At 35.3% G+C, this 9,418-nt stretch overlaps 1 protein-coding gene across 2 annotated transcripts in view; it reads left to right on the forward strand.

Annotated features, from left to right (window-relative positions):
• The window catches only part of GRID2 (glutamate receptor, ionotropic, delta 2), a 1,517,061-nt gene that overhangs the window by 419,130 nt on the left and 1,088,513 nt on the right, over positions 1–9,418 (forward strand). The gene's annotated exons all lie outside the window — the stretch shown is intronic.

Genomic DNA, 9,418 nt, shown 5'->3' on the forward strand with positions numbered 1-9,418 from the left:
AGAAAAAAAAAAAATATATATATATATATAAAAAATTTGATCATTCTCCATATAGTGGCTTCTGAATTAGAAAGGAAATTGCAAAATATAAGAGTTAAATTTTATGGAAATTGTATTAAGGCTTTTCCTTAACACGTAAGCTTAGCAAGATGCCATTTTGTCTGACTGTAGAGTGATAATCAGGTTAGAGTGAACCTTATCTAATGTTACAAAGATCAAATATATTCCTTTCTCAGGGGATTCAGAGTTGGATCAAGACTAGAAATGTACCTGTTAGATTTCTTGACGCCTATTCTCAAACATCTGAGCAAAATTTAAGGTATCCAAAAAGTACTATTATTTTAAAAGAATTTTCAGTATACTTAACAGGCTGTCTTTTTGCAACTGCAGTTTGGAAAAATACAAATTTGATTATCTAAAATTTGAAAGTAAATTAATTTCAATTTAAATTGCACTAATATTTTTATATGTTTGACATACGGTTTATATTACTTATTATTAGTTTTAAATGAGCATCATTACTTTCATTAAAATTTGCCTTTGATAGGAAAACAAAGTTCTTTTCTTGATGCCATACCAATTACGAAGTGTCTATTGTTTTGATAGATTTCCATCCACTTGAAGGTGCGACCGATGTGGGCAAAAAATTTTTTGTATGTTATTTAATATTTTATTTGTAATTGCTAAAACAGTTATAAGAAAATAGTAAGTACTAAATAAACAATTTTTAGATAAATGAAATTAATTAAAATCTTGAATCTTATTTTGACTATTCATAGCTTGTGGGTGCATTCAAAGATAACCAAAGTCTTATAATTCATTTAGCAGCTTGAGTTAAAAGCACTGGCTCCATCAGGTACATTTTCCAATGTGCTATGTATGTAATTTTTCTTCTATCGTATAAACTAAAAGCAAACATAAGAAGAACGCTCTATACTTTTGCCAGGCCCTCTTTTAGCTTTTGTGCCATGTCCTCGTGATGACCACACTTGAAACCTCTGGGCTGCTGTACTTCTGTGCTGTCCTTATTGAGATAATGGCGTTCGTATGTTTGAAGCCAATGTTTTATTACTCTTTATTTTCTTGGCACACCTTTGATATCTTTTGTTCTTCTAGAGTCACATTCCAAGGGTACCTCTAGGTTTTCAATATGATATTCATCTGAGAAGACAGAAAGCATACAGACTGTAAGTAAATAAGAGTAAGATTATTATGGGCATATTTACTCTCACGCCCAAACACAATAATTTGTAAACTTCCATAATAATCTTATATTACTATTAATAAGAAATTGTATGTAACTTAAATAACTATAATGAAAAAACTAGCATTCAGATTCAGTGTTTTTTTAATTATTAAAGCATTAAGGATAAAGAATAAACCTTATAGGACTGATTATTATTTATTATTTATAAATCTTATCTATACATTTTAATTTTCCCTGGAGGTTAAAAAATCAGAATACTAGTTAGTGGTAATCCCACTATTAAAGTATTTAACTATTTCTAAGTTACTATAACTTATACTTTGTACTATTTTTTAAAATGCTATTTGGGGTTGATTTCATAGATACAAATTATTCCAAAAGTAAAATTTTAAAATGAAGAATGTATTCAGGCCCTTTAGATACATGCTAATGGCAATTCATTCATTACTGCTTATTAAAGTAAGCCTGCTAAGCAAACCTACCTTATTAGTTGAATGTGTTTTAACTGGTTGCTCTCCACAGAGTTTCATAGGCTGAAATCAACATCTCATCTCACCGCAGTCTGACCTGGGGGCTTCACTAAGAAAATATTTACTTCTAAGCTCCTTTAGGACATTAGCAGAATCCGTTTCTTTGTGATAGTAGGACTGAAGTCACCAATTTTTTGTTGGTTGTCAGCCAAGAGCTACTATCTTCTTCTTAAGGCCACTCTCAGGCTTTGCCTTGTGGTCCCGTCCATTTCTGCAGTAGATTAACTCTCTTGCCTCAAATCCTTCTCACATTTCAAATATCTGTATTCTGCTACCAGCTAGAGAAAACTCTGCTTTTAAAGAGTTCATGTGAGCCTGGTGTGGTGACTCATGCCTGTAATCCAAGTGCTTTGGGAAGTCAAGACAGGAGCCCAGGTGTTTGAGAACAGCCTAAGCAACATAGCAAAACTCTGTCTTTACAAAAAATATAAAAATTAGCCAGGCCTCGTGGCAGACACCTGTAGTCTCAGCTACTCAGGAGGCTTAGGCAGGAGGATCACTTGAACCCAGAAAGTTGAGGCTGCAGTAAACTATGATCCTGCAACTGCACTCCAGTTTGGGTGACAGAGAGAAACCCTGTCCCTGAAAAAATAAAAATGAAATAAAGAGTTAATGTGGTTTTGTTACGTCAGTCCAGATGATCTCTTTATCTTAAGTTCAACTGATTCAAAGTCCATCTGCAAACACTTTTTTGTCTTACAAAGTAACATAGTTATAGAAGTAACGTTGAGAGGACAGTGGTCATTGCGGCCATATTAGAATTTAGCCTACAATACTAATCTGATCAATATGAAAAATTCATAAAGTATATAAAAGAATTTCTCTAAACAAATCGTATTTTTAAAAATTCCTTTCTTTTGAATATGTTAAAAATAATGAGTTATTTATATTGCTAATTGGTATATGTATTTTGTATTTAGAATCGGTTAATTTTTATGTTCATCTTTGAAGGTATTTCTTTGATTTAGCTATGTTCTGCATTATTATTTTTAATATTAAGGTATTTATACTTTAGTAAAACAGTTTTTAAAAAATTAGTTTTATTTTTCCAGTAAATGAATTAAACTGGGATGCTGTGTTGGTATTATTATTTCTAAGAGTTTGCACTTTTACCAGTTGATGCCATAGCAACACTCCAAGTGGATATTTATTATCCTGTATATTAACAAGTATGATTTTGTAATTATAGCCAAATTCCAGTAGATTAGCATTCCCCTACTTCCATATATAGTATATAGAATATTAAATCTTGAACTATACTTATGGCTATATTAGGAAGAATGGGTGTTTATTTACCAATAAATCTTTCAAATAATACATTACAGATCTTGCTAATATTGCCATAGTTTGCAGGATTCTCTTATTTAACATGTTAATATGTTAACGGAAATATACAAATATAATGGATTGAATTTAGGTAATCATTAATATTTCTGTGTTATACATTTATTTAGGTAAAAGCATACAAATATATTATTTCAATTCACGTGAATGATCATCAATGATTCCCTTTGAATATTAAAAATAAATTTTAATGTTTGAGATCTAACTACTGTATGTAACTCAGGGGTAACTCAGGGATAGAGGAATGTTGAAAGTTCAAACCCAGAGTCAAATTATTGATGATATTTTGGATTTGCATTTGACTTGACTTTTTCTAACAAGATTGGTTAGCATTTTCACATCTTTCTTTTGTGTATTTTTTAACACATACAATGACAAAATAAGAGCTAAAATATTCTAACTTACCAGAATATAGTAAACTTATGTTAGTTATAGGAAAAAATAATAAGAGAATGGCAAATATTTCAGTACTTATATAGACTTGTTCTCTTTCTGAGTGGGCTATATAACCAAGAATAAAATTTTTTAAAAATTAACATAGACATATATACACACACACACACACACACACACACAGATAGAGAGAGAGAGAGAGAGAGAGAGATTACCAAAATTAGATCTTGGATAGTGTATTAGCCTGTTTTCATGCTGCTGATAAAAACATACTTGAGACTGGGCAATTTGCAAAAGAAAGAGTTTTAATGGACCTACAGTTCCATGTGGCTAAGGAGGCCTCACAATTACAGCAGAAGGTAAAAGGCACATTTCACATGAAGGCAGACAAGTGAAGAGAGTTTGTGTGAAAAACTCCCCTTTTATAAAACCATCAGATCTCGTGAGACTTATTCACTATCACGAAATTAGCATAGGAAAGACCTGGCCCCATGATTCAATTACCTCCCACCAGGTCCCTCCCACAACACATAGGACTTATGGGAGTTAAAATTCAAGTTGAGATTTGGGTGGGGACACAGCCAAACCATATCATTCTACCCCTTGCCCCTCCCAAATCTCATGTCCTCACATTTCAAAACCAACGATGCCTTCCCAATAGTCCCCCAGAGTCTTAAATCATTCTAGTATTAACTCAAAAGTCCACAGTCCAACATCTCATCTGAGACAAAGCAAGTCCCTTCCACCTATGAGCCTGTAATATCAAAAGCAAATTAGTTACTTCTTACACACAATGGAGGTACAGGCATTGGGTAAATACAGCCATTCCAAATGGGAGAAATGGGCTAAAACAAAGGGGCCACAGGCCTCATGTAAGTCCAAAATCCAGTGGGGCAGTCAACTTTTAAAGCTCCCAAATTATCTCCTTTGACTCCATGTCTCACATCCAGGTCACCCTGATGCAAGAAGTGGGGTCCCACGGTCTTGGGAACCTCCACCTCTGTGGCTTCACAGGGTACAGCCTTCCTCTCAGGTGCTTTCATGGGCTGGCGTTTAGTGTCTGTGACTTTTCCAGGCACATTGTACAAGCTGTCAGTGGATCTACCATTCTGGGGTCTGGAGAATGGTGGCCCTCTTCTCACAGCTCTATTAGGCAGTGCCCCAGTGGGACTCTGTGTCGGGGCTTCAACCCCACATTTCCCTTCCCCACTGTCCTAGTAGAAGTTTTCCAGGAGAGCCTCATGCCTGCTGTAAACTTCTGTGTGGACATCAGGCATTTCCATACATCCTCTGAAATCTAGGCAAAGGTTCCCAAACCTCTGTTTTTGACTTCTATGTACCTGCAGGCTCAATGCCACATGGAAGCTGCCAAGGCTTGGTGCTTGCACCCTCTAAAGCCACAGCTTGAGGTGGATCTTGGTCTCTTTTAGTCACAGCTGGAGCAGTTAGGACACAGGGCACCAAGTCCCTAGAGTGCACACAGCAGAGGGATCCTGGGCCGGGCCCAAGAAACCATTTTTTTCTCCTAGCTCTCCCTGCCTGTGATGGGAGGAGCTGCTGCAAAGGTCTCTGACATGCCCTGGATACATTTTTCCCATTGTCTTGGTGAGTAACATTTGGCTTCTAGTTACTTACGTGCATTTGTGTAGCCAACTTGAATTTCTCCTCAGAAAATGGGATTTTCTTTTCTATCATATTGTCAGTTTGCAAATTTTCCAAACTTTTATGCTCTGTTTCCCTTATGACATTGAAAGCCTTTAACAGCACCCAAGACATCTCTTTAATGCTTTGCTGCTTAGAAATTTCTTCTACCAGATACCCTAAATCATCTCTCTCAAAGTTCCACACATTTCTAAGACAGGGGAAAAATGCCACCAATCTTTTTGCTAAAACATAACAAAAGCCATCTTTTCTCCAGTTTCTAACAAGTTCCTCATGTCTATTTCAGACCACCTTAGCCTGGATTTCATTGCCCATATCATTATCAGCATTTTGGTCAAAGCCATTCAACACGTCTTTAGGGAATTCCAAACACTCCCACATTTTCCTATCTTCTTCTGAGCCCTCCAAACTGTTCCAACTTCTGCCTGTCACCCAGTTCCAAAGTTGTTTCCACATTTTCAGATATCTTTTCAGCAGCACCCCACCCCTACTATCAATTTACTGTATGATTCCTTTTTACACTGCTGATGAAGACATACCCAAGACTGGGCAATTTACAAAAGAAAGAGGTTTAATGGACTTACAGTTCCACATGGCTGAGGAGGCCTTACGATCATAGTGGAAGATGAAAGGTACATCTCACATGGTGGCGGACTAGTGAAGAGAGCTTGTGTAGGGAAACTCCCCTTTTATGAAACCATGAGATCTCCTGAGACTTACTCACTATCACAAGAATAGTGTGGAAAAGAACTGGCCCAATGATTCACATACATGTCACTAGGTCCCTCCCATAACATGTGAGAATTGTGGGAGTAAGATGAGGTTTGTGTGGGGACACAGCCAAACCATATTAGATAGCTACTAAAATATCAGTAAGTTGAATTTTAACTATAATCAAACAGTTGACTTTTATCAGCCTGTATTAATATAAGGAGTAGATATTGAGAAAGAAATGCATTTGTGAGGAAACTGCTATAGAATGAAAAAATTTAATGGTTTTCTACTTGAGATGTTTTCTGTCATTAGACATCTAAGCAAAATCAAATGAATCCTTTATAAAAATCTCTAACCATTTATTCCCTATTAATGTGGCAAACACATGTAAATGACATAGTCATTAGCATGGATGAGTAGGTCATAACTCTGCATTTTCACATTAGTGGGCTGAGTCACATTTGAGTTCACTAAATGAATACAACACATTTTCTTTCATGAGTCAAAATTCCAGTAATAGATTTTAAGATTGTTTCATGAAAATTAGAGCCTTCCATTGCTTTCTTCTATCTTGCCCTTTGACTTTCTACAAAGACTTTCATTCTTTTAGCCAATTTCGTCAGTAAAAAGAACAAGACAGAGGAAGTTTTGAGCTTTGATATGCTCGTGATATCATTAGCAGGAATACTGTGCATTAATGCAAAGTTTCCTGGCCCTGTAGTGGTCATGTCCCTTGCCTTAAAAGACTTTGAGATGTTGTAATTATGAATTAAGGCATTCAATAGTAAATTTGAAGAGCATGTTGTAAAGGAAAAGTGAAGGCTTTGGTAATATAAGACCCACACTTCCCCTAATCTCTTGTTATTCAATGAAGAATGATCATTTTGATGGTCTTTTATTTCTACAATCTAATATAATTGAGGGCTTGTTCAGCTGTCGGTGTTTTATGTACTCCTTCCCACAGCACTGGAACCCTTCCATGTTATCTGACATTACAGCATCACATAGGGGGCTGCCTTAGTGGTTTGCTTTCATGAGAACATCCTATTATACACTTTCAGTCAGTTCATCCATGATTGCCTGGGAGAAAATCATTTGTGTTGTTCAAATGTATTCACTTAAATGTTTAAAGTCTGGGAGTCCTGGAGATTTTTCATTGAGGAAAAATAATTTTACATCTTGTGTTATATTTTGATTTTCAGTTCTGACCTGATATCAGCAAAGTAATCTAAATATCTCCAGAGCAAAAGTGAAAGTGAAGAGATGACAAGAATCATAAATATTTTACTATTTCTATAGTAAATAGCTCCATGACTTAGTTCCTAAATTCAAAACTCTTCAAGGGATACTGCCCCATTGTGGCATTAGTAGCCAGCACAATGTCTGGAGTGCAGTGACCACTTAAACAGTTGTTGAATGCATGGCAATGTGAATGAGGGGAGGGTAAAGAGAAGCAGAGGCAGAACAACAACCTATCTCCCATCTTCCTTATGGACATTTGAAAATGCCCTAAGAAAATCTTACATACTTTTCTGTCCTGAGACTGTCATAAGGCAATACTTCCAAGGTATGTGTAAAGCCAGAAGGAAAACAGCCTCTTCATGCTCCCAAGGGCCACTTGTATTTCAAAGGCAAGAATAAGCCTAAATAGCCAGAAATGCTTGGCAATACAGCCAAAGAAATGTTAAGCAATAATGACAGAAAATAAATTATCTTACATTCTACAGGTAGGTTTGTAGAGTACAACAGGCTGACAGGTGCCTGTCAAGAAAATGTTTGATGAGATATAAAGCATATTTAATATACTAACCCATTTAATTAAAGCACCATATGGATGCTGATGATTTGTTTAACTTTGTTCAGTTAATATATGTTAAAGTCAACATGGTATGTCTACATATAAAATAAATGAAGCACACATTTTTGAGTAATGTAATAAATGTATTTTGGGTCAAATGTGTTCATTTAAAGTCACAGATGTAACTGCACTAAAATGAGTATGCAGTTGTCATAAGAACAAAATACATTTGCTTGTTCAATGAATTGAACTACAAGAAAATAATGTTTTATTGAATAACCACTAACTAAAACAAAGTGACTTCTAATATTGCACAATTCATTCATTCACATACTTCCAGAGTGTTGCTGCCATGCTCCAGAATTACACTTGTTTTCCAAAAAGCAAAATATCACAATGTTTCTGTGTGACAAATGACAATTTACAAAACAGTAAATACAATGAATGATTGTTTTAACATTAAAATTTTTAAAGAGTAACATATAAGAGGATCCCATTTCTCCTGCCAAATTAGTCATAGTATATTAACTAAATTTATATGCTTGTTTAAAAATATATATTATTCATTTGTAGAAAACTTATGAGAAAATTTGTTACAGTACACATGGCAGTATGAATTGAAAAGATTTTAATCACACGTGTAACCAGCCTTAAATTTGCCCACAAATACAGACTCGTAAGGTAAATTTTAAGGCTATTTTGCAAGAAAATATTCCCCAAATCAGAAAAAAATACATAGTTTAGATAACTCTATAGTAGCAAATGTGAAGAAACCTAGGAAAAAGCTGAGAAATGACCTAAATATCCAAAAATATTGGAAAATGTGAAGAAATTGCGAACTATGTACTTGTTTACATGGTATTCTCCCAGTAAAAGGGTAATTGTGGAAATATAGAAAACTCCTTTTGTTTCAGTTGTAAATTTAAAAAGATACAAAATTTTAAATATAGTTTATTTATAGATACACACATTTATTATAAAAATATATATTTAAAAAATTTTTCAGGCCAGGAATGCTGGCTAATGCCTATAATCCCAATTTGGGAGGCTGAGGTAGGAGGATTATTTGAGACCAGAAGCTCAAGACCAGCTTGGGCAACATAGTGAGACCCCATCTCTGCTTTTTTTTTTAAAGAAACAACAGCTAGACATGATGTTGCATGCCTGTAGCCATAGCTGATCAGGAGGCTCAGGCAGGAAGATTGCTTGAACCCAGGTGATTGAGACTGCACTAAGCCATGATGGCACCACTGCCCTCCAGCCTAGGCAACAGAGTAAGACCCTGTCCAAAAATATAAAAAATTAAAAAAAAATCTAAAATGCTCTTAAGTGATAATATTAAATAGTAGAAGCAGGAATAATTTTTTACTATCTTTATTATTTACTATTGTCTGAACTTAAAAGAATTTGTGTTAAAGATTAAAATCTACAAAACATAAACAGTTTATTGTAATCTTACTTTTCTAATCTCTTTCACTTAGGATAAATTTGTGACCCAGTTTCTTGATGGAAATATTATCAAAAGACAGATCCTTTTTTTTTTTTTTTTTTTTTATGATGGAGTCTCCTCTGTCAACCAGGCTGGAGTACAGTGGTGTGATCTCTGCTCACTGCAACCTCTGCCTCCCAGGTGGGTGATTCTTCTGCCTCATCCTCCTGAGCAGCTGGGACTACAGGGACGCGCCATCATGCCTAACGAATTTTTGTATTTTTAGTAGAGATGGGATTTCACCATGTTGGCCAGGCTGGTCTTGAACTGCTGACCTCAGG

The sequence above is a fragment of the Colobus angolensis genome, unplaced genomic scaffold (genome assembly GCF_000951035.1).
Source record: "Colobus angolensis palliatus isolate OR3802 unplaced genomic scaffold, Cang.pa_1.0 Scaffold123, whole genome shotgun sequence".
In the NCBI taxonomy this organism is placed as follows: Eukaryota; Metazoa; Chordata; class Mammalia; order Primates; family Cercopithecidae; genus Colobus; species Colobus angolensis.